The following is a 26,919-nucleotide window of genomic DNA, read 5'->3' on the forward strand; positions in this document are numbered from 1 at the left end:
TATACAAGTGCACAGCAATATAACATCTCATCTAGCAGCAGCACACTAAACACATTGAAATAGCATGCTAACAATATAATGAATTGGCTTAGCTCAGCAGTTAGTGACCAGCTCGGTGGCTTGATGCTTAAGGCATACAACGCATACAATATCACAGTGCAAACAGTGTGTAGCATTTAATGAATGAGAATGAACCAAGTTACTCACATTTATAGAAGCAAACTTGGAAAAGGAAAAAAGGAGAATGTGCACTACTAAAACAGTCTTTGGTACAAATGTTTGTGTTTTTTTTTAATATACTGTAATTTCCAGTTTACATGTAAGTGTGATTTAAACAAGAATAGCAACCAATAAAAATGTGATGCAGCTCGCAAGTGGTACTATTTGAGCTACCTGTATCTTTAGAACAGGCTGGCAGGTGACTCATGTGGTCCTGAGGGGCCACCTGGTGACCGCAAGCACCATGTTGATGAGCCGATTTAGACCCCACATACGCGCATCATAAAGACGTTGATGTGACTGATGTTCGCAGTGTCTGTGAATGCATTTCTTGGTCTGTCTAGTAACAACAAGGAAGTGTGACGAATGGAGTAGAGACGTTTATTTAGTTTGTTTACAGTTGGAAATACATATATGGTGTTTGAATTGCACTGCTGTTGATGTGTTCAGGTCAGAATAAAGTTATGAAGGACCGAAAGACTCTGTGGGGAGCTACACTGTGCTGCTGTCGGTCGTCATAACAGCGAGCAGTGGCTTGCCATGATGCGTATGCATAAAAAAAAGATGCGTATGCGTTAAATAAATTATTTAAACTGTTTTATGTAATTAATGATATAAACTGCAATTGGCTGGCGACCAGTCCAGGTTGTACCCCGCCTCTCTCCCAAAGTTAGCTGGGATAGGCTCCAGCATACCCAAGCGACCCTAATAAGTGGCATCGAAAATCGATGGACGGATAGATGGATGAAATAAATTAGTTACCAATGTTAACACACTATTTTTGACAGCCCTTCTAAAATCGAAGAAGTCTTACAGATCGCTTACACACATACACAGAACACATATAGCTGAATAATGAACAATAATATAGCAACTTCTGATCAATCCATGTCAATTTCATACTTTAAAATAATGTACTGATTTAAGCCCCACCCATTTCCTGTTAAACCATGCCCACCTCCGAGTACAGATAATTTAGATGGGTGGATACAGATACAGATAGTGGTGTACTCGCTCATGCCTAGTTTGTGTATCCTTGTTAAAACATATCGCTCCTGTCGTCGTATTTTCCTCCTCCAGAAGCACTTTTTGTGCGATGGTTAGCATCCTCCTCTGCATTTTGGGTGCGACCGCAGGTGCCTTTGACGGTGCAGAAGGTTTCGTCGACATTGTGGGTGTAGTCGGGGATAAAACTTGCAAAACATACAGCACTTCAGATCAGCACTTCTCTTGTCCATTTGGACATCGGAAAAGTACAGAAGAAATTTTAAACGGTGACAAGAACCCGGCCAATATTGGAATGCATCAGAAGCAAGATGGCTGCTGCGGATTTTGTTCGGGATTTCCAAAAAATAACAACAAACTCAAGATATTAAAGGACTACAATATAAAAAAAGGACCAAGGCAGGAGTGGCAGTGGTCAGAGGAGAGAAATGCCTTATTTTGAGGAGCTCGACAAAGTTTTGGGCCACAGACCGGCAAGCCAGCTTGATGGTGCGTTAAATACTACAACACCCGTAGAACTTCACCAAAACCTGGAGGCCATCACAGAGGAAGCCCCAGGCACAAGGCAGACCTGCAAGGACTGCCATAAGTTATATTCGTTAAATTGAAAGTTCACAGCACAGTTTTGGGTGTAAACACTTGCCTGCTAGCTTGCTATTGTCGAATGAATGAAAGCCTCACCACCCGTCCCTTCTCATTTGTGCGTATGGCAGCAAACTAGTTTCACTGTACAACTATAGTCATGTAAGAAGTAACATTCATTGTGAAACTTTGTTCTGGTTTAATATGTTGTTAACTTTCTGTCAGAAAGCAAAGGTGATGAAAAGGATCATCCTCCCCTCGCTACGAGCTCCGCACAAACCCGAAGCGTGCAATCTTTATGTTAAATCTTTATGTTAAAATGTTTTGCATTTTTCACCTTCGTTGACATTTTTGCACCTTTATATTTATATTTTTACCTGTAAATAGTGGGCGGTGTCAAGGACTATAGTGAGTTGTGTATTTTGATTAAAAAATGGTCAACACTTGAAATGTCCTGTTATTTCCTGATTGGCGTAACCCCTGTTACGTAATGACTTGGCTCTCCAGGACAATTGAAAATGAAATTAGTGTCGAGTCAGTTTGCAGACAACATGGTTCCACCCTGGCCTCGAACTTAATCCAACACCAAAGTTCACTACAATGGAAAAGGGTAAGTGAGAGCCATTTATCCACAAATGGCGAAAACATTGAACAGGGGTGAACCTTCCCAGGAGTGTCCGGCCAACCAAAATTACCCCAAAAGCGCAGCAAAGACTCACCCAATAGGTCACAAAAGACCCCACAACAACATCTAAAGAACTGCAGGCCTCACTTGCCTCAGTTAAGGTCAGTGTTCATGACTCCACCATAAGAAAGACAACTGGGCAAAAACAGCCTACATGGGAGAGTTCTAAGATAAATACCAATTATTTGAGTCTAAGATACTTAGAATCAGTGGTTGGTTTAAAGTGGGAGTATTATTGCCAGGTGACGTGGAAGCTGCCTAGTACTTCCTAAAATTCAAAAATGGTGCACACTGAAACCACAATATCAGTGCTGAGTGACAGCCTGTTTGAGTCCAAATCATTTTTCACTCATACACACTCTCAAAAGTTCACTTCTGAACAAAAGTATTGTAAAAGTGAGGTTTAGTATATAAACTTTTGTATAATATTATTGTAAATCATTTTGTTGTGCTTCTTTCAACCAACACTAACATTCAAAAATGTTTCCGGATCACTACCGCTACAACTTCTGAGTCTTAGCAATAATGATATAATGACAACGTAAGTAAAATAATGAAGTGCTACAGAAATCCATTTTACCCTATCACCATCTTTACAGGCAGCATATTTTCCCGACCACCCATTACTTGCTGTCTTGCCTCATTAGCATTGCAAATACCACCTCAAGCAAACACAGTGATGGCAGCAGAAGAAATAGGACAGAATTAACAGATTATAAGAAGTGTGGATAAACGGAAAGAACAGTGTGCAGCAAAAGGGAGTTGGCCAAAAGCATATTGCAACGGAGATAGCCAACACTTGACATTCTTAGATTACATCCTTTTGTACAGGCATACATCATCGTTGGGTATCACAAAGAACGCTGAGTGTATTGCTGTAAAGTCAAAGGGAATAGGGAGCACATATTCAGTGAACTTAAAAGCGGGGAAGAAGGACAGTCAATATTACTTGAGCTCCGTTCACCATGATGACAATGCAATTTAACTTTGACCAGTCAAGTTCAACCATATAATATCTACACAAGGGGTACCCATTACGTCAATTGCGAGCTACTGGCAGATTGCCAAAGTAGTTTGGGTCGATTGCGTAAACGGCACTTTGTAAATGTCATGCAAGCTTAAAATATTTTGGGAACACGGGTATAGGAGTGTATACAGAAAAAGAGGTTAGCTAAGAAGAAGTGGCACACAGAGGACAGAGGAGAGTAGACAGGAGTACAGGGAGATGCAGCGTAAGGTGAAAGTAGAGGTAGCAAAGGCCAAACAAGGGGCTAATGATGACTGGTATGCTAGGTTGGATAGTAAGGAGGGAGAGACTGATCTATACAGGTTGGCAAGACAGTGACAGAGATGGGAAGGACGTGCAGCAGGTTAATGTGATTAAGGAAAGGGATGGAAGTCTATTGACAAGTGCCAGTAGTGTGATGGGAAGATGGAAAGAGTACTTTGAAGAGCTGATGAACGTGGAAAATGAGAAAGAACAAAGACTAAAAGAGGTGACTTTTGTGGACCAGGAAGTAGCAAAGATTAGTCAGGATGAAGTGAGGAGGGCATTGAAGAGGACGAAGAGTGGAAAGGCCGTCGGTCCTGATGATATACCTGTAGAGGTTTGGAAGTGTCTAGGAGAGGTGGCAGTAGAGTTTCTGACTGGGTTGTCAACAGGATGTTAGATAATGTTGGTGCCCATTTTTAAGAACAAGGGAGATGTGAAGAGTTGTGGCAACTACAGAGGAATAAAGCTGATGAGCCATACAATGAAGTTATGGGAAAGAGTAGTTGAAGCTAGACTAAGGGCACAAGTGAGCATTTGTGAGCAGCAGTATAGTTTCATGCCCAAAAAAAAAAAAAAAAAAAAAAAGAGTACTACAGAGGCAGTATTTGCTTTGAGGATGTTGATAGAGAAGTACAGAGAAGGCCAGACAGAGCTGCATCGTGTTTTTGTAGATCTGGAGAAAGCTTATGACAGGGTGCTCAGAGAGGAACTGTGGTATTGTATGAGGAAGTCTGGAGTGGCAAAGAAGTATGTTAGAGCGGTGCAGGACATGTATGAGGACTGTAAGACAGTGATGAGCTGCGCTGTAGGTGTGACAGAGGAGTTCAAGGTGGAGGTGGGACTGCATCAGGGATCAGCTCTGAGCCCCTTCTTGTTCGCTATGGTGATGGACAGCCTGACAGACGAGGTTAGACAGGAATCTACATGGTCTATGATGTTTGCAGATGACATTGTGATCTGCAGTGAGAGCAGGGAACAGGTGGAGGAGAAGCTAGAGAGGTGGAGGTTTGCCGCAGTAAGACAGAGTACATGTGTGTGAATGAGAGGGACCCAAGTGGAAGAGTGAGGTTACTGGGAGAAGAGATCAAGAAGGTGGACGATTTTAAGTACTTAGGGTCAACGGTCCAGAGCAATGGAGAGTGTGGAAAAGAGGTGAAGAAGTGTGTACAGGCAGGATGGTACGGGTGGAGAAAAGTGTCAGGTGTGATGTGTAATAGAAGAGTTTCAGCTAAAATGAAAGGAAAGGTGTACAAAACTGTGGTGAGACCAGCGATGTTGTTTGGTCTAAAGACAAAGTGTCAATGAGGAAAAGACAGGAGAAAGAGCTGGAGTTAGCAGAGATGAAGATGCTGAGGTTCTCTCTGGGAGTGACCAGGAAGGATAGGATCAGGAATGAGTACATCAGAGGGACAGCACATGTTAGAGGTTTTGGAGATAAAGTCAGAGAGGCCAGACTGAGATGGTTTGGACATGTCCAGAGGAGAGATAGGGAATATATAGGTAGAGGGATGCTGAGTTTTGAACTGCCAGGCAGGAGGCCTAGAGGAAGACCAAAGAGGAGGTTTATGGATGTAGTGAAAGAGGACATGAAGGTAGATGGTGTGAGAGAAGAGGATGCAGAAGACAGGGTTAGATGGAGGCAAATGATTCGCTGTGGCGACCCCTGAAGGGAAAAGCCGAAAGGAAAAGAAGAGGGAACACGACAAATATGAAAAACCACATAGCATGTTTCCACTCGAACGAGGGAGGAAAAACAGCCAGCTGAAGTTCCTGCTGGCCAGAGAACCATCGAGCAAGTGATCACGAACTTTCCACCCAACTCGGAAAAGGCGCTGTTATGTCGCCGTAACAGTGCACTTCATTACTGATGACTGGAAGCTAGTGTCTCATTTGCTACAAACGACAGGAATGAATGAGAGCCATACGGGTGCGAATATGGCTGAGCTGTTCAATAATGTTGCAGAGGCATTTCAGGTGGCCTATTCATCCATCCATTTTCTATGCCGCTTTTCCTCATTAGGGTCCCGGGGGCATGCTGGAGCCTATCCCAGCTGACTTCGGGTGACAGGCGGGGTATACCCTGGAGGGGTCGCCAGCCAATAGCAGGGCACATATAACCAAACAACAAACAACCATTCACACTCACATTCATACTTATGGACAATTTAGAGTCTCCAATTAACCTATTCATTTGTATTTTTTGTGAATAAGGGCATTCTATTTTTTTTTGGGTTATTCATAATATACTGAAGTCTGCAAGCATTATTCTTGTATGTGAACTTCTGGTACAGTAATCTATATTTTGCATGAAAGTTGTTTTTGGCTTTGCAATACAGCAAAAATATTATTTTTGTCAGATATTCTATGCTCAGGATGTTAGTTTGAATTCAGAAATCGTTATTATTTAATTATGAAAAATGGCATATTTTTTCAATGTTGGTTATTCAGAATATGCTGGTTTGTGTTAATTTTATGAATGCTGCTACTGCCGCAACTGACTTTTCCTGCTGGTTCTGTACAATGGGAAATATGTTGTTCCAATTATTAAGATAATGGAAATAAATTCATCTGTTTTGTATTAATTTAATTGTGGATCATCACAAATATGCTTTGTTTTAGTAGTACAGTGAGTAAAAAAAAAACTGCATCAAAAAAAAATTACACATAAAAAAAATTGACAAACTATTGATCAGAAAAAAAAGATGCATCGAGATGCATCGATCATCGTTTTATCTTCACATCGCAGGCCTCTGAATCCTAATCGCATCGAATCGTGAGGTGGCCAGAGATTCCCCCCTCTAATACATACAATACTGCATACTACATTTTTAAAAATAAATATAGTAAATATATGTTTTCTATATTTATAGTAGGAGGTAGATTTTTGGGAGTTGGTCATTTTAAAAGTCGCTCGCAGGCTGAAAAAGTGTGAACACCCCTACTACACTGTGGCTGTGTACATATAACAGAAAACAGCAGTCAAAAAACAAATGCACAAATATAAACACAATGAAACCAACTGAATGAATTCTTCATTGGAAATGCAATTGGACATAATATTTTGTTATGGTGGCTACAGAATATTAAGTTACACTCAACATTATTCAACCCTCATTGTTATGTGCCATTTTTTTCTATTTAATATTCTTAATATTCTTATTCTTATTATTTTTTGGGACCCTAGCTGCCCCTTCATTTTTCAACCGATTCAAACCATTCAAGCATCAAATTGTTCAGCTCATTTGGGAATAGTTAGCAATGTATTCAGATTTTTCAAAAACATCCCAGATTTTCCACAATTCCACATTTTGTTTTGCAAAGATTTTTGGTCTACGCCATAAAATGTGGGCCTTTTCTTTGAAGATTCCCTCAGGTGCCCCTCCTAAAGTGTCTGTCACTCCTAAGCTGCACGTAGTGCTGTGTCGATTCCGAACGAATCAACTCTCAGAGACGGATCTTTGAAATTAACTACAAGAGCCGGCTCGCGTTGTTGGGAGCCATTGGGAACCATTAGTTTTTCCTGATGTTTTTTTTTACTGTTAAAGGCGAAACCTCCACCATTTGGTGGTTAGTGTTAGAGTTAGGGTTATCGTTTACAATGCTATCATGCTACGTGCAAGCACGCTAGCAGTTAGCATGTTAGTATTGCTAGCATGCTAACAGTAGCATACTAGCATTTTTATCCATTTTCACAAGTAGACATTTATATAAACACTTAGGACTATTATGCTAGGTGTTAGCATGAGAACAAAACATTGCTAACATGCTAACATTAGCATAGTAGCATTTTAGCTGTTTACATGAGTAGAACCCTATATAGCATGTTAGCACTAGCATGCTAATATTAACATTGTCATTTTTACTGTTAAAGGCAAAACTTCCACCATTTGGTGGTTAGGGCTAGGGTTATCTGTCGTTAGGACAATGAAACAAGTATCCCTCTGAATGTGCCTCGAGATTATTCAGGGATAAAGTCGGTCCTAGTTTGTATGGTGTGCCAATGGGGGCAAGCCTGATGTGGATGCTTGAGCTCCATTGCTATAACTCTGCTCAACACTCAGTCAGAGGTCACACAAAGAGGCCCTGTAGTGCCGTAATGCAATATTCATGGTGGGGTGTGAGCAGAGCAGTTAAACACAGCAGAATTGTGGAGAGACTTTCCAATCTTCTATTAGGGAGCAGCTGCTGCTGCTTGGGCTTGCTCTTCCCGCTTGCTCAAGCATTGCCCGTTTCTTAGGCTGCCCTCCCTTGTTCTGTTCTTTGCTGACTCTCACTCAACCATTAATTTTTAATCACAACTTAAATGGCTGCCTTGGCGGCAGCTGTAGGGGCAGTAAGTCAAGGGTTCTTGCCTCTGGTTATGGAGTAGGAAATAAATTTGAAAAGATCAAGCTAAACATACAGAGAGAGCGAGGGCCAATGAGAGAACAATGACAGAAAATGTATACTGAAGAAACAAACTCTGCAGCTTAATTAGCACTTTCATCTTGGACTTTTCATTACAGCTACTTAGAGAAACAGAGATCAAATTAAGATAAAATAAATACATTTTTCTGGTTGGAGGCTGGCAGCCATAAGGACAGAAGGCATCCATTTAAATGATTAAAAATGGATAATAGTAGATAAAGTTTTGGTAGACTGCCTAAAAATGTCATACCCAAATTAAATTTAAACCTGCACCTGAACTAGGGCTCTTTGGAAAGCTAACATGCAGGCTTTTTCACCCTGGTTTTTCAAAATCTATAAGTGATGCTGACACTGAGAAAAGGAGTTTGACTTCACTGAAAAGAATGTTTGGTTTTTTTTACAGAACGTGTCTAAAATACCTAGTTTGGAGGTACCTGCCGCCAGCCTTTGCTTGTGGCGCGGATCATTTAGTGAAAGTGTTACAAAAACACAGCATGGAGACACTAATTTTTTTAACACTCCCCCTCCCTGTGAAATACGCAAATCAGGGATGTCCAAAGTGTGGCGAGCAGGCCATTTGTGAACCTCATTTTTTATAGGCCAGTGAACAGCAAATTGTAGAAATAAAATATAAAATAAAACTGGAACAATAAAACAAAAAAGAATCAAGTAGCTAAGAAAAAAATTCAAGTTGTAGAAGAGTTGATACTAAAAACTAGTAAGTCTTACAGTACACATATAGCTGAATAATAAACAATAAATATAGCAACTTCTGATCAATCCATGTTAATTTCAGAAATAAAATAATGTACCGATTTAAGCCCCACCCATGTCTGGTTAAACCACACCTACTTCCGGTTTATGCCCCTCCCATTCAGAGTACAGATACGGATAAAGATAATTTTGATGGGTGAACAGATACAGATACAGATAGTGTTGTACTCGCTCATCCCTACCGTTTACTATCAATTACTGTACCAGCAAAATAAGAAAGTAAGGTTCGGCAGCTGTCTGGATGTCTTCGGTAACACTTGGGAGTGTGACCAATCACAGCAGCGTGAGCTTGGAGGGAGGCTGGAGAAGGACCAGGGGTGGAGTAAATTACACAGAACGTTTAGGCAGGAAGCAGGAAACCCAAGGAAGAGGCGCAGAGTCTGGAAGATCTAGAAAGCTTACTTTGTGGGTTATCGCATGTAGCTGCTCTATAGTAGTCCAGACTCAATACAAAGGTCCAAAAATGAGTATAATACTGTAGGTCTCCTTTAAATCAACCAATTCCAGGGGTGTTGACTGTTGAACTGTAAGCAGAATTCTGCTTCCTGCTTCTGTCAAGCACAGACGTGTCCCTGCTTGCTCCTGCTTGCTTTTGCCCTTACTTCTTTTTTCACTTTGAAATCATTCTTTTTCCCCAAGTCTTGGAGATTATTTAATTTCTTTTAAGTGATGACAAGCCAGCGGCTTTCTCAACGTGCCCGGAGGAGTAATCCAAACAAAGTCTCCTTGTGAAAGCTGTTAGATATATCAGCAAGAAATGTATGCGCTACAAGCAAGGATTTTTGCCTGAGAAACTGAAAAAGGACTTCCAACGCTCCCAGTGGAATCCAGTAGTAAGATGTCCACATTTACCTCCACAGGAAAGGGTGAACAAACTGTTATGTATAGCCTAAACGATACTGTGTCTTTTCCAAGACTTTGTAAAGACACTTATAATAGACTTGGTGCTAAGCCAAAGCCAAGTCGCTATGGAGATGTAACAGCATCTTAAACAAAGCTAACAAACAAATTTGCACCACTGTCAGAGCCAAATGTGACTGTTTATAATAAAAAGAGAAAAAACTATCACCATGAAGAAAAACTGCGCCAAGTGTCAAGGTCAAAGATACTCCGGTGCTTGGAGACGGAGCCATCCATCCATCTTCTACCGCTTATCCGAGATCGGGTCGCGGGGGCAGCAGCCTAAGCTGGGAGGCCCAGATTTTCCTCTCCCCGGCCACTTTGTCCGGCTCCTCCCGGTGGATCCTGAGGCATTCCCAGGGCAGTTGGGAGACACAGTCTCTCCAACATGACCTAGGTCTTCCCTGAGGCCTTCTACCGGTCGGACTTGCCCTGAACACCTCCCCAGGGAGGCGTCCGGGAGGCATCCTGACCAGATGCCCAAGCCACTTCCTCTGGCTCCTCTCAATGCAGAGCAGTAGCGGTTCTACTCCGAGTCTATCCCGGATGACAGTGCTTCTCACCTTATCTCTAAGGGAGAGCCCAGCCACCCTATGGAGAAAACTCATTTCGCCGCTTGTACCCGCGATCTTGTCCTTTCGGTCACTACCCAAAGCTCATGACCATATGTGAGGGTAGGAATGTAGATCGACCGGTAAATTGAGAGCTTTGCCTTTCGGCTTAGCTCTCTCTTCACCACAACAGACCGATGTAGAATCCGCATCACTGCAGACGCCGCACCAATTCGCTTGTCGATCTCGCGTTCCATCCTTCCCTCACTCGTGAACAAGACCCCGAGGTACCTAAACTCCTCCACTTGGGGCAGGATCTCATCCCCGACCCGAAGATGGCACTCCACCCTTTTCCGTGCGAGAACCATGGACTTGGAGGTGCTGATTGTCATCCCGGCCGCTTCACACTCGGCTGTGAACCGATCCAGAGAAAGTTGAAGTTCACGGCTCGATGAAGCCAGCAGGACCACATCATTTGCAAAAAGCAGAGACTCAATCCTGCATCCACCAAACCGGAACCCCTCAACGCCCTAGCTGCGCCTAGAAATTCTGTCCATAAAAATAATGAACAGAATTGGTGTCAAAGGGCAGCCCTGGTGGAGTCCAATCCTCACTGGAAACGGGTCGACTTATTACCGGCAATACGAACCAAACTCTGACACTGGTCATACAAGGAACCTGGGAACCAGCCTGAATTAGCTGGTCCGATACCCGATACTCCCGAAGTACTTCCCACAGAATTCCTCGAGGACACGGAGTCATATCTAACATAAACATAATAGCTACTTTCAGCTATCCAAGTGCCACTGTCTCTGACATCACAAAACTGGTACCTGAGGAACTGGCAAAACACCAGGGGGTGAAACATCTGATTGTTCGTGTGGGTGCAGTGGATGTCAGAAAGCAACTGAAACCAGAAAGTCTGAAACCTTAAAAAAGGACTTAATGAATTAGTTGACAGTCTTCATAAGGTGTCAATATCAATCAGTATCAGCATCAGTGGACCTCCCCCAAACATCGACAGGAGGATGAACAAATTCAGCCGGCTGCTTCAGTTGAACACATGGCTGTCCAAAATCTGAGAGTGCAGAGGACTGCACTTCATTGGGAATTTCAATCTCTTCTGGCAAAGAGAGTATCTGTTTAAAGGAAAGGTGGTGTGGCGTGAGACAACTGACAGATAACCTCCTCCATGCTTTGAGGCATCACAATGGGCCTGGATGAGATCTTGTGCTGCCACCGGGAGATGAGAAGAAGCGCAAGAGAAGTGCCTCGCCACCCAAGCACCCAGCAAAGGTTTTAGCCACAGCAACCAAGGCTGCTCCTCCAGAATCTAGAACTCAGGTTTCAGATGCAGCAGCTCCTCCCTCGCCTTCACCACAGGCCTCACCACAGGACTGGGACCGACCTGCTGCACCTACAACCTCCGGAGATGCTTCACTACTGTTCCTGTCTCCACCATCACCTATGAGATTTCCTGACTGTCTTGAAAGCTTGGTGAAATCAGGGATTAAAATGGTTCTCCTCACTCCAGACTTGGCAAGATCAAGGATTCTATCCTCAAAAAAGAAACGGGCCCCTCTCCCTCCTCAGCCCACTCCACCAACCAAAGCTCCCCCTGCTCGGCCTCCACCATCGGTGCCCATAGCTGGTATTCTCAACAGCGTCGATGCTGTTGTCTAGGGACACTAAGGGCCTCTGTGTTGCTAAACCTCATATCAACCAGAGGCCCAGGGAGGGAGTGTTCTCGCCTAAAACAATAACTGCTGTCAAACCACATCGATTAGTTAAGAGACAGACAGACTGTCTTATCAAAGCAATCTAATCCACATCCCCTGCAAGAACACAGCGTCCAGTTCAACTGTAGCTAATCTTAAACATGCTGTACTGAACGTCAGATCATTAACATTAATCATTATCATTTGTAATGAATCATTTTATTTCCTTTTACAATCTTGATTTTATGTTTTTAATTGAGAGATGGCTTGACAAAAACACAGCTAATGCTGCCCTGATTGAGTTAAGTCCTCCTCATTTCAACCTGATATCTGAAACACGACAAAACCAGACTATTGTCTGAGACAATATATTCACCTAAAAATTGTCATTTGGGCTTTTTTTATTCTTTTGAGTGTGTTTCTTTCAAAATGGTGTTAAAACAGACTTCCATACTTTATATTGCCATTTACAAACCACCACAGATTTGTTTTATTGACGATTTTACTGAATTCATTTCAGTTGTGTACACTGATTTTGGCTGTTTGGTCATTACAGAGGACTTGAATGTGCATGTGGATGTAGTTAATGACATGCATGCTAAAGAACTCACTGCTGTCCTTGAAATGTTTGGTGACTGAGCCTACCCACAAAAAAGGGCACACTCTTCATTTGATCATTACAAGGGTGTCGCTATTTCAAATGTGAATGTTGTGGATATTGCTTTATCTGATCACTTTTTTGTTTTCTTGGACCTGTCTGTTACACCCATAATGGAAGTTGGGTCCAGTTGTTCAGGGAAGACTCATTCATGACAGTACAGGGACACAGTTTATGGCAAGAATGAGGTCTGAAAACACCCCGTGTTCTAACATTGATTATCTTCTACATCAAGTGTTGTAAATGTTTTGGATACCATTGCTCCTGTCACGGTTAGAATGGTTTAAAAACAGGCAAAAGGTGCCATGGAGAAAATAAGTGTCTGTCATGGCAAAAAAGGGAGTGCTGGAGAACCGAACAAAAATGGCGCAAGTCAAAGCTCCAGGTTCATTATGCAGTAAGCTTTACAAAGAAAAGCTATGTGATGTGACAGTTATTTTTCTGAAAACATGACCAACTGTAGCAACAACTGTCAAGTATTGTTTGCTACAGTTAACAGATTAACAAACCCTCTAGTTAATTGCCCTTACAACTCATTTCTACATCTATATGCAATGAGTTTGCAATATTCTTTCATGACAAAGTTCAAAGTATAAAAAATGCAATTATTCTCACAACATAAATAACTATTCTGCAGCCAGCTAGACACCCCGAGTTGACACATTTCACACCTGTCATTGACAAAACACTGAACGAGGTCATCTGCAGTCTGGGTCCATCAACGTGCTGCCTTGATGAGTTACCCACTAGATTTCTAAAGTCTGCGCTGAACAGTTTGCTCCCACAACTCACTCATCTAGTTAACATCTCACTTCAGACTGGAACATTTCCAAAGGCCCTAAAAACAGCTGTCATTAAGCCTCTTCTGAAGAAGAGCAGTCTTGATGCCACAGTACTGAACAACTATCGGCCCATATCAAACCTGCCATTCTTGGGAAAAGTCTTTGAAAAGGTTGTATACCAACAGCTTACTGACGTTCTCCTCTCTAACAATGTGTTTGATACTTTCCAATCAGGCTTTAGGCCCCACGACTGCACTGAGACAGCTCTGATCAAGGTGATAAATTATATCGGTCTGAACACAGATGCAGGCAAAATCTAACTTTTAGTTCTGCTAGACCTGAGCGCTACCTTTGATACAGATACAGTTGACCGTGTGACCTTTTCAAGAGGTTAGAAAACTGGGTGGGAATCTCTGGTACTGCTCTAAACTGGTTCAAGTCCTATCTGGAGGACAGAGTACTTTGTTGGAATTGGTAACTGTGTCTCAGACCAAATGGCTATGACCTGTGTGGTTCCCCAGGGGTCAATCCTGGGACCCCCTATTGTTCAATCTGTACATGCTTCCTTTAGGCCAACTAATACGCAGCTGCAACGTGTCCAACCACAACTATGCAGACAACACTCAGATCTGCGTGTACCTGGGGGCAGGTGAACATGGTCCTGCAGATTTACTTTGTGACTGCATCGAACAGATCAGTGTGTGGATGGAAAACAACTTTCTCTAGCTAAACTCAGACAAAACTGAAATCATTGTCTTTGGTCCACAGAAACAAAGAGAAAGTGTTATTAGCCACCTTGAGACTTTTTCTCTAAAACCTAATCACCTGGTTACAAATCTAGGGATAATAGTGGACTCAGACCTGAACTTTAACAGCCACATTACATCAATAACATCAGCAGGTTTTTACCACCTAAAACACATTGTCAAAATAAAGGGAAAAGTGTCTAATCCTGATTTAGAGAGACTAATCCATGCCTTTGTCTCAAGCAGGCTAGACTACTAATGACCTTCTCACAGGGCTCTCTAAACCAGCAGTAAAACAGCTGCAGTACATCCAGAATGCTGGTGCTTGAATCCTGCCTAGAGCCAGGAAATATGGGCATAATAGTCCAGTACTCAGGTCTCTGCACTGGCTTCCCATCGCTCAGAGAATAGACTTTAAAACAGCTCTGCTTGCGTACAAGTCTTTTCATGGTCTTGCGCAAAAGTACATCTCTGACATGTTAGAGCCAAATAAATCATCTCAGGCTCTGAGAAGCTCAGGGAGCGGGCTTCTGCGGGCGCCCAGAGTCAGGACTTAACACGGTGAGGCTGCGTTTGTTTTATGCTGCCAAATTCTGGAACAGTCTTCCAGAAGATGTGCGACAATCCACAACTTTGCCAATCTTAAACTGCATTCAACTGTGCATTTAACAATGAAAGTATTTACAGTATGAAAGTATCTACACTCCTTATTTTTATTTATTTTTTTATGGATAATGATTTTATGGATTTTCTGAAGTGATTTTACCCTTCTTTTCTGTAAAGCACTTTGAATTAGATTGTGCACGAATGGTGTTCGATAAATAAACTTGCCTTGCTTATTCCACTATAGATGTTTTCATGATGTTATTAAGACAAAAAAACAATACATTCTCACAGTGGGCATTCTTATCTTAGTTGTGGGTCTAACTGATGGTAAGAATAAAAAAAATAATAATTGTTTATAAGAGGATACTGTATAAATAGCATATAATAGCATATAAAAGGCTGAACTACTTATACGTGAAGGTGAAGGTTTGGTCAGCTGTTGTCAGTGTGGTGCAGCCCTCAGGTGCAACACTAGGTGTTCCCTTGCATTATTTATTTTCGATATTGGGCTAGTCTGACCCACTCTTGTAATGAGAAGGAGAGTCACGCTCTGTGTGGAGTCCTGGGGCAAACCCATGCAACTATATCCCTGGATCACTGCTCAACCACACAGGTATCTTTACAGCTACTGTTTGCTCAGACTTCACTTGGACTGTAAAAGTCAAGCCTTGTTGACACATCTGTGCTGTCTCTCCCCCAGGCTAATGGCTATTACATCTGTCTGTTTCTTTTCAGGGGAGAGGAAAAACCTCTAGAATCCAATGCTCTTTTTGAAAACAGGCAGAGCAAAAACACTGACAGCTGATAGAAGGCTGACAACCGCCTCTGAGGGATAATTGTGTGCGTTTCAAATGCATTCACACTATAATATTCTCCGCCGTTTTTCATCTATTTATTATTATTCCGCTGTCTTGTGTCCGCTAACGCCGCCTTCATTTTTCAACTGATTCACACCAGTCAAGCATCAAATTGTTCAGCTCATTCGGGAATGACAACGACAACAACGTATATGTCTTTTACGTTTTTTGCGCGAGACGCAAACAAAGTCGATGACGCAACTCTCCACTAATGCATTTAAAATCAGAGCACTTTTATTATTTTTTTAAGTTACACATTTTCCACAATTCCCCATTTTCCGAGATTTTTTTCCCATTGAAAATTAATGGGGAAAGTTCCGTATTTCTTACATTCCTCATCCTATTCGGACCACCTCCAAGATAGAATGTTGAAATCATTGTCCCTCCTAAGATGTCTCTCACTCCTAAGCTGCACGTAGTGATGTGGCGATTGCGAACAAATCGGCTCTTAGAGCTGGATATTTGGAATAAATAAATCGTTGGGAACCGATAATTTTTTCCTCATGTTTTTTATTGTTAATTGCGAAGCCTCCACTATTTGGTGATTAGGGTTAGAGTTAGGGTTATTGTTTAGGGTGCTATCATGCTATGTTCATGCTAAGTGGTAGCATGCTAACATTAACGATGTCATTCTTTTCTTTGGAAGCAAAGCCGTAATTCTTTGACTTCAGTTGTTAAACTTTGGGAATTTGACTTATGTCTTACTAATATATGTGCATGTGGAATAGTTTATCATTTGTAGTATAAATTATTATGTATGTAAATGGACAGGATGGAGTTACTTAGTATTGTTTGTGGACATTATGTACATTTTATTTTATTGGCGAATGTTAACTTTTATGAATGTTTACATCACTGTTGTTAATGTGACTCTGTTTTCCTCCCCTTCATCCCTTCATTCAGCGCACACATTCACACACAATTGCTCCAGAAATTGTAGATCCTCTAATTACTGATGGTGATCTTGTTCACAAGTGCATTCAGGCGACATCCTAAGACATGTCAGAGGGCTCAAGGTAGCAGTCTGTACTTTTCAGCTGTGTTTTTCATTCTTCATGTTACTATGTTTTTGTTTTTTATGTTGCTATGGTTTTCTTTCTGCTGTGTGCCCAACATTAACTCATTCAATACCAAAGACGTAGTTATACATTTTTATAAACCCGAACACTCGACCTCAACAACGTATATGTCTTTTACGTTTTTTGCGCGAGAGGCAAACAAAGTTGATGACGCAACTCTCCACTAATGCATTTAAAATCAGAGCACTTTTAAGCCGGCCACAAGATGGCAGAAGTGCATTTGATATGAGCTGGGCAGGGATCATGTGAATAGAAGAATCACAAATGACAACGAGGAGAAAGTGAAAGAGCGTGGAGGAGTGCAGCGTGCACAAGGTCACTCATTGTAGGCACATTTTAACACATGCACACACCATTAACACATGCACACACCCACACACACGCATGTGCACACACAGTTAAGTTCCAAATGTGAAAATTTTAAATACAATGTTCCCTCGCTCTTTCACGGTTCACCTTTTGCGGATTTGCTGTTTCACTGAATTTTTTTAGTGCTTCTTTTTTTATATTATAGGTCAAGCCTGTATATTACAGGCCAAGCCTGGCCCTTTAACAAGAATTGCATTGTGGGAAGTTGAGTGTCTCTCTCTCTTCCCTCTCTCGTATGTCTGCACCATCCATTGTCTTCTGCGTCCTGATTGGCTGTAGACCACTGTCAATCAATCTCCTTTGTGCCGCTGTGTCATGTCTCCTGTGTCATTGCTAGCTTATTTGCTTGCTAGCTTGCAAGTCTTTGTATGTTTGCAAATTCGTCCCGACAAAATGTCTACGAAATGTTCTGCGCCCAAAAAGGCAGAGGAGGATGCTAACCATCGCACAAAAAGTTCGACTTCTGGAAGAAATGCTGAAGAAATGTAGAAGCAACACGGTTATATGGTGCCATTACAGAATGCTGTAAATGAATAATCAGTTCGAAGGAGGAGGACTACAACAGGAGGAGGACTGCAGCAATATTTTTTAACAAAGATACAAAAATGCTACAGTACGGCAGAACTGCGCCAAAACAAAATGGCATGGTCACAGGAGTGAAATACGCATGAGTCACTTAATAATTGTGTCCAACCTGTAGGTTGATCATTAAAATTCAAACAAATGTTTGAACTTTTTTAAATGTTTTAACAAGAAAGAAATGTGAGAAAATGTTATTGCCTGTGTGGGTAAAGTGTAAAAAATGTATGGTGAGGGGTTTTACAGCCTTAAAACATATATAATAATTGTTAAAAAAAAAATCAAGTTGGCTACTTTGCCAATTTCACTTATTGCGAGCTATTTTGGGAACCCATCCCCCGCGATAAACGAGGGAACACTGTATTTCATGATGTTATATTTGTAAATAAATTGTTATTTTGATGTAAAACCACTCCTTTTTTGTGTTATGTTGGTGTAGCTGTTTAGATATTTGAGCTGTCACAAAAGCAAAAACTATTTGTGTCAAAGTGAAAGTTACACTTGAAATGTATCTTTTCACAAAAAGCTTGTTTCTCTTTTTTAGTCGGGAACTGATATTTTCCTGAAACTTACCTACTGTTTGTTCTGCTGATTAATAAAGAACGAAAAAAGGTAGAAACAAACGTTTTGTTCCTGATAAAAGATGGGAGTCTCATCTTTCTTTTGGTAGGTTCCATGTTTATATAGCTATAGAATACAATATTCTGTGTGCCTTCAAAGATCAGTCAAAATCGTCTAAAATGACCGGTACTGAAGGGGTTGTCTTTTGAAAAATGGCTGGGATTTAATGAGTATATAATGTCGCAGTCTGATGATGAGAAGCAAGAAAAAAGTTTCATAGTATTTTACAAAAACACTGTTGTATGACAGATGTCGTGCACCACATCTGCGATTCAGCATTCACGGCCCCACAATTTGGAAATGTTTTTTTTTTCCCCCTCTGAAAATAGTTTCACAGAAAACCCATCTCATTCACACTAAGTCGGTAATCATTTGTAAATATGTGATAGTATATGTAAAATGTACAGCATACATGTGCCGCTGTTAAAAAGAAAGTTGACAATTTTTACATGTTTATGTCTGTATGCTTCACTGATCATGTTTTTTATCAAGAGTTGAGATTTCACACTTTGTCTGGTGATCCTTGAATGCACCATAGTTGCTGTAAGATGGAAAAGTGAAACTATATAACTTGTACACTGTTACTCTGACTCCATCTGTTCATGGATCATATTACTTTATCATCCATTAGTGGAGAGTGCCTTTACATTTTAAACTTTGAGATGTGTTTCGTAAGTGTGTGAGGCATATTGAAGAGAAAAGGGGAGGGTTCTGAAGGTGAATCGAATCTAACATTGCATGCCTTGGTTAAAGTCATTAATCCGTTCCAGAGGGTTAGACTCAAACCAAAACAGACTTTAACCAAAGCAAATTTTGCCATAGAAAATTATGTAAATCCAATTAATTCGTTCCAGACACCCAAAAATGTTAACATGAAACACATATTATAGGGGAAGGATTATACTTGGAGGGGAATCCCTTTTTTTTTTAAAGAAAAAAACTATTTCCGCACTCATGCCACAAAAAATCTATGCAGAGAGGTCTGTTGAAGGCTTTTTACATGCACAGTTTTACAGTTTTAAACTGTAGTAGACACCCTTGGACAAATAAGGACCCCAACCATACTGTATCAGAGCAATTTGTTCACCAAAGAAATATACTGCTGCTGTCAAATTTGACGAATGTAAAATCCATAAAAGCACCGCAAATGCACCGCAACCTATGTGCAAACAATGCGGGTGGTGCATATCACAGCGTGTCTCATTCACATGAATGGTTTAACTTTTCCACCACCTCTTGGAGCAAGTTAGGGGGAATTCTCAAGTAGGTCCTTTGTAAATAATGGAATTAATGAAGCCAAGAGTAATGCCTGCTGTTGCGTAGTGTAATAACACCATGACTGCTTAACGGATGCAAGAAGTGGTGGCGACAATGTACACCAACAATGTGCATTGCACAAGGTTTCGCATGATCGAAGATTGCGGCGTAAACAAAGCGGACGGTATATTGGACGGGCGAACGCATGCCAAGGCAAAATTTTAGAAAAAATGTTGGATGTTAACGGAAAAACGTGCTAACCAGAGCGGACGTTAACCAAGGTACCACTGTAATTACAACGGTCACTCTTATTGCAAATGTTGGTCCGAAATCGGAGGACAATGTCAACGTCAAGTTAGCAGGTGGGTTTGGAGGGGGAGTAGGAGCGAACCGTATGTCAAAAATTGACATTTTTATGGGCATCAGTTTCATCAATGTCACCAGTTACACATGGCCTTTGGCCATTTTCAGGTGGTCCGGGAATGATGGCAGGATCTACTGTACCGGGATAACAATCTTTTCACAGGCTTCAGTGAATGGTGCACATGTACATTTAACATTTCAAAATGTTAATGTCTAAACTAGTGCATCTCTGACTTCCTATAAATAATAGTTGCAAACTGGGAGTCGCAATACACTTCCACAAAAGTCATGTCACCAAAGCAGAACAATGACATTTTACTCTGACATCAGCATAATTCATAATACAGGGTCAGGCAAAATGATCTGACACATTAGTAGGTTAAATAAAAGGCAAATAAAGTAAAGAAACAAGAAAGTGTTTTTATTTTCGAAAAGTACATATAATGCCATTCTGATTCATTATGTTTTAAAAATTTAATCAGTCAAATGGGATTCATTATTGTCCACACATTCAATGCAGATCCAGTAGCTCAGAAGTTGGTAACCCATAACAAGATCGTGTTTCAAGCTGGTCTTATATGTACTTTTCGAAAATAAAAACACTTTGTTTCTTCACTTTATTTGCCTCTTATTTAATCTACAAATGTGTCAGATCAATTTGCCTGACCCTGTATAATAGCAATTTTATTGACCCAATTTTGACATTTAAGCATCAATCAGACTCAGGCTCAGTGAAATAAGACCAGATCAAAACATCACACATGTATTATTCAGACTTGTTGTCACTTGCTTTATAAATATGATTATAACAGCATCGGGTTACCTTGACCATGTTGTTAAGCTACACTCTTTCACAAACGGAAAGTGGGCACTTATGTTTGATGGAGTCTTCCATCAGCCAGTAAAGATACTCAATAAAACCACGACATAATCACACGTAGCCGGCGGGCACGGGTATTGACAGAAGTTGGACAATATGGACAGTACAGTTATTTGAAATGGTCAAAAGTGTGGACATGATTGTCATCGGACAACAACTAATATGCTGTATGATGAAAATGAAAGGTTTCTACTAGGGCTGTTAAAAATAATGCGGTAACGGCAGAAACTCATTTACATGTATTTCAATAATTAATTTTTTTTGGTGTAATTAACGCATGCGCACCGGAGCAAGCATGCAGAGTGTGATACTTTTTGATAACTTTATTGTGACCTGAGCACATCAACAGCAGTACAATTCCAACACCATATACTGTATGTATCTCCAACTCACACATGTATCTAATCCCTTCATCCTGGGAACGACATGCATCGTTCAACGAGGGACGCGTTCAGGGACATTTTAAACATTTTAAAAAAGGGCTTTATAATGTGTGTGTGTTTGAAAACAGGAAGATAAGAAAAACATGAAGTGGATATTCTTATCACTCACTTCGTAACTCTTAATTTGGATGTACAATTTGCTACATTTAAGTATGTAGGAAAAAAAACAAGTAAATTTACCTTAAATTACGTGATGTTTTTGAACACAACCCCTTTAGCTCATAATAACATGGTTTAAAGTATGATTAAAATGTTCTGCTACTATTAAAAGAGACTAGTGTTAGACAAATGGATATTTAGACTTGTGTGGTATCTTTTAGATTGATTGACATCTTCAGTTCATTTGGAGTTGTTAATACATACAATTTAGGGCTGTCAATCGATTAAAATGTTTAATCGTGATTAATCACATTTTGTTCATAGTTAAATCATAATTAATCACACATAATCGCAGCTATAAATAAGTTTTTATCTATTATAAGTAGGGATGTAAATCTCTTTCAGCGCTTTGTCCCATTTTGTTTGACGGTCCTTGAATGCACCATGTAACTCTGTCCCATGCTGTCAAAATAGACTAACTATACTGTATTTTTACCCTTTTTCTTTCACCTCATACAGTATGTGCTGATACTATATGGGAATGCACAAACATAAGATTTGATCACCTTATTGAGTGCTAATGTGCATATTTGTTCAGCAAACAACCTCCCTGAAAAACAATAACATTGAAAGACCAGGCTCATACTGGTGGATGGTAGGTCTGTATTCATTTCGTGCTTTTAACTTGATGTTGTCTTAGTTTTACACAGTAAATAATAAATAACATAAATCAGATAGCTATAATGTACGCATGTTATACTGATGATCTTTCCCGGTGATACTGTAGTCGCTGCTAATACTGGCATTGCTAGCTCTTAAGCCATGGTACCATGACATAAGCCCCCAAATAGCTATCCTCGGCTATGCCTGGCGTTAATTAGCAGCTCGTACCCATCTCGAGGGACGGCTCGCATCTAAAAAACACTCGTTCGTTGGGACACTTGTATGCCAAGATGCCACTACATAAATGAGAATAAAAAATACCGGCAGTGCTTCAGTACTTTCTCGCAGCTCGTTTCTTTCTGGCAGGTGAGAGCAATCTGCCAGTGCTTTGAAGCTTAATTTACCAATCAAAATTACCTTTTCCTTGTCCATTTCTGCTCAATATTTGTTCCTGCTTGTGGCTTCATTGTCACAGCTACTTCCTCAAACTACGGTGTGGGCCGAGGTTCAAATAAGACGTGCGCACGTTAATCTCGTGTCAAAAAGATAGTGCCATATGTTAACTTAACTGTCCTGTCATTTATCGTTCTGTTAATTAAATAAGGTAAAAATGGGCATACTTCAGACATAGGTGCTGAGTCTCATCCCAGAAGCTTCACCCTCAGCTGTGAACCACCCCAATAAACACTGAGGTCACAGCCCGATGAGGCCATCAGGACCACATCGTCTGCGAATAGCAGAGATGAGATCCCTTGACACCTTGGCTGCACCTAGAAATTCTGTCCATGAAAATTATGAACAAAATCCGTGACAAAGCGCAGCCTTGGCAGAGGCCAATGTTCACCGAAAACAGGCTTGACTTACTGCTGGCAATGCGGACCAGGCTCCTGCTCCAGTTGTACAAGGACTGAATGGCACGTAGTAGCACGCCACCAATCCCGTACTCCCAATGCCTTTTCCAAGTCCACAAAGCATATGTAGACCAGTTGGGAAAACTCTCATTTACCCCTCAGTACCCCTGCAAGGGTGTAGAGCTGGTCCAGTGTTTTGCGACCGGGATGCAAAACCACATTGCACCTCCTGGAGCCGAGGTTCGACGGATGGTTGCACCCTTCTCTCCAGGACCCTGGAATAGACTTTCCCAGGGAGGCTGAGGAGTGTAATCCCCTTATAGTTGGAACACACCCTCCGGTCACCCTTTTTGAAAAGGGGGGCCACCACCCCAGTCTGCCAATCCAGAGGCAATGTTCCATGCAGAAGATATGTGAAGATATGTGTCAGCCAAGATAGTCCCTCAAAGTCCAGAGCCTTGAGGAACTCAAGGCGAAACTCATCCACCCCCAGAGAGAAAACGCACAGCAGCAGATAGTTAACGTTATTAAACCTCACCTCTGTGCATTAATGCTTGTTCACAGCATTAACGTTTGTGAACAAGGACCAGGTGAAAGGAAGAATAGAAAATACATGTGCAGCGTCGGAGAAAGTCATACACATAAGTCTCTCTGGGTCAAACAGTGTGTGTAAGGACCATTCAAATTTGTAATTGAAGTTCGTTTTAAAAGTCAGCAGAGTATTCATTTAAAATTTTTTGATTAATCAAAAAGTCCAGCAAAAAAAATCAAGTGTAATAATGGTGCAGCAACATGCTGTATTTGTTTCCATGCCACACTACTAATTGCATGTATGCAGTAATTCCGGGGCCAAATTAACATATTGTGCAACATCAGATTTTAATTACATTTCATCTGCACACAGATATTATAGTGAATTTATATCCTATATACCTTTTATCTTGTCCTGAAGCGCCAATCCTTGAGTTTGAAAGGCTTAAAGTTGTACTTTTCTGGATACGAATGAAATGAAATGCATTTGTAAGGACGTCCCCCACGGACTCTCTAAACTGAGCGCACACGCACAGTGTTGTATTTAGGAATTGTATTTGGAACATTCTACTTCTGTTTTGACCTGGACACGCCGTGCTGGATGATGACGTCACTAAGCGTCACTGCTACTGGACCATACCATCCAGAGGCATACAAAACGTCCTTACTTTGCATTTTGTCCTCCAAAATGTCACTTAAAAGGAGTTTCAAATAAGTCCAGACGAGTTAAATATGAATACTGAATGAAGTGAATGAACTGACAAAAAGAAGCAAATCAACGGTCTTTCACAGGTCAACTACAACTCCCATGACCACCACATACCCGGAAGACGATGATGTCACCGACAGGCAGACTGTAAGATTTAACGTCTTTTACGTCCATATAAAACCTGCCGTGCTTAAATCTAATGCTTCATTTCCTAGTATCGATGCAATCGATTGATTACCTTTTAAATTATGTTAGATCGATATACAGACCTGATCAAAATCTTAAGACCAATTGAAAAATTGCTAGAATTTGCATTTTGCACATTTAGATCTTAATGAGGTTTAAGTATAAGTGCATAACTTACAAATAACGTGTGTGAACGAAGTGAACGATGGCATAACTTATTGACCGCGGATGCGGGACGTATGAATCAAACGTTGACATACGTCGAAAGGTTTTATGCAGACACAACATTTTTGGACGACTTAGACGTATGCTCGCGTGCTTCCGCGTGCTGTTAACATATGCAAAACTTACACGTAACTTATTCGACGTACGCCAGCGTATTGGCCAAATTTTTCATACGTTGGCGTAAGCTGGCTAAATCTTTAAGGTGTGACAGGGCCTTTATGTGCAGATGTTGCAGTGGGCATCCCTCATGACTGAGGGTCCTCATCTGTGTGGTAACAGCTGGGTTTTTCAACAGGACAATGCTGCAGTTCACAATGCTCGCTTGACGAAGGACTTATTCAGGGAGAATAACATCACTCTTTTGGACCATCTTGCATGTTCCACTGATTTAAATTCCATAGAGAACATTTGGGGATGGATAGCAAGGGAAGTTTAAAAAAATGACAATCAGTTCCAGACAGTTTATGCCCTTTGTGAAGCCATCTTCATCACTTGGACATGACCACTGGCACCACTGTTGCGTTCACCTTCCAGGCTCTCTCCAGCTCTTCTTTGAGCTCTTGGTATTTCTCTAGTTTCTCGTGTTCCTTTTTCCTGATATTGCCATCATTGGGGATGGCTACATCGATCACAATGGCTGTCCTCTGCTGCTTATCCATGATTATGATGTCCGGTTGGTTGGCCACAACCATCTTATCGGTCTGTATTCGGAAGTCCCACAGGATCTTAGCCCTCTCATTTTCCACCAACTTGGGAGGTGTTTCCCATTGCGATCTAGGGGTCTCCAGTCCATATTCTGCATAGACGTTTCTGTACACTATACCGGCTACTTGGTTATGGCATTCCATGTATTCTTTTCCTGCCAGTATCTTACACCCTGCTATTAGGTACTGGACTGCTTCAGTGACCTCTTTGCACAGCCTGCACCTGGGATCCTGCCTGGTGTTGTACATCTGGGCCTCTATTGCTCTAGTGCTCAAGGTCTGCTCCTGTGCTGCCATGATTAGCGCCTCTGTGCTGTCCAACGTCCAACCCTGTCTAACCATTGGTAGGACTTGTTCATATCCGCCACTTCAGCTATCTGTCGGTGGTACATCCCATGCAGGGGTTTTTCCTCCCATGATGGTTCCTCCAACTCCTTCTTTTCCAGTTTCCACTGCCTGAGACATTCACTAAGTACTTCATCTCTTGGGGCCATCTTCTTCATGTATTCGTGGAGCTTGGATGTTTTGTCTTGGATAGTGGTCCTGATGCTTACTAATCCTCGGCCTCCTCCTTTGCGCTTAGCGTATCGCCTCTGGATACTGGATTTGGGCTGGAACCCTACGTGCATGGTGAGCAGCTTCTGTGTTATAACATCTGTGGTCTGAACTTCCTCCTTTGGCCAGCTTATTATCCCAGCAGGGTATCTGATCACTGGCAGGGCAAAGCTGTTAATTGCCCGGATCTTGTTCTTGCCATTGAGCTGACTTCTCAGGACTTGCCTTACACGTTGCAGATACCTGACCGTTGCAGCTTTCCTTGTGGCCTCTTCATGGTTACCATTTGCCTGTGGTATTCCAAGGTACTTGTAACTCTCCTCAACATCTACTATTCTACCCTCTGATGGTGGCCCCATTCTTAAGTCGGTATACATTGCCAGTCTTGTTGATTAATTGGCTGAGGGGGTTCAGGCCTATGCAGAACAGCAGCAGGGACAGAGCATCTCCTTGGTATATGGCACATTTGATGGAGACTTGTGCAATTGGCTCGCAGTTGGCCTCAAGGGTGGACCACAGCCTCGCGCAATTGGCTCGAAGTTGGCCTCAAGGGTGGACCACAGCCTCATTGAGTTTGCTCCCCTTTCCTCTTCACCCTCTACACCTCGGACTTCACACACAACTCCACACAGTGTCACATCCAGAAGTTCTCCGACGACACAGCCATTGTTGGTTGTGTTTCAGAGGGGAATGATCTGGAATACAGGACGGTCATCAGGGACTTTGTCAGCTGGAGTGAGCTTAACCAGCTGCAGCTCAACACCAGCAAGACAAAGGAGATGATCATTAACTTCCAGAGGAAAACATCCCACTTCACACCGGTGAACATCCAGGGAGCGGACATAGAGTTAGTAGACAGCTACAAATTCCTGGGTGTTCACCTTAACAACAAGCTGGACTGGTCCGTCAACACCCACGCCCTCTACAAGAAGGGCCAGAGTCGCCTCCACCTGCTGAGGAGACTGAGGTCCTTTGGTGTGTGCAGGACTCTTTTACGGACCTTTTATGACTCTGTGGTGGCCTTAGCCATCTTCTATGCTGT

The 26,919-nt window shown here is 41.6% G+C and overlaps 1 protein-coding gene across 3 annotated transcripts in view; it reads right to left on the minus strand.

The window, feature by feature from the left end:
- The window catches only part of trip4 (thyroid hormone receptor interactor 4), a 183,337-nt gene that overhangs the window by 70,866 nt on the left and 85,552 nt on the right, over positions 1–26,919 (minus strand). Inside the window, exon 13 of one of the 3 annotated variants that reach the window (XM_054771302.1) lies at positions 1–26,919. This exon is cut by the window's right edge and continues 10,189 nt beyond it. The exons of the other annotated variants lie outside the window; for them this stretch is intronic. The gene's annotated coding sequence lies outside the window, so the exon portion shown is untranslated. 3 annotated transcript variants of the gene reach the window in all.

This window comes from Dunckerocampus dactyliophorus, chromosome 3, assembly GCF_027744805.1.
Source record: "Dunckerocampus dactyliophorus isolate RoL2022-P2 chromosome 3, RoL_Ddac_1.1, whole genome shotgun sequence".
Lineage (NCBI taxonomy): Eukaryota > Metazoa > Chordata > Actinopteri > Syngnathiformes > Syngnathidae > Dunckerocampus > Dunckerocampus dactyliophorus.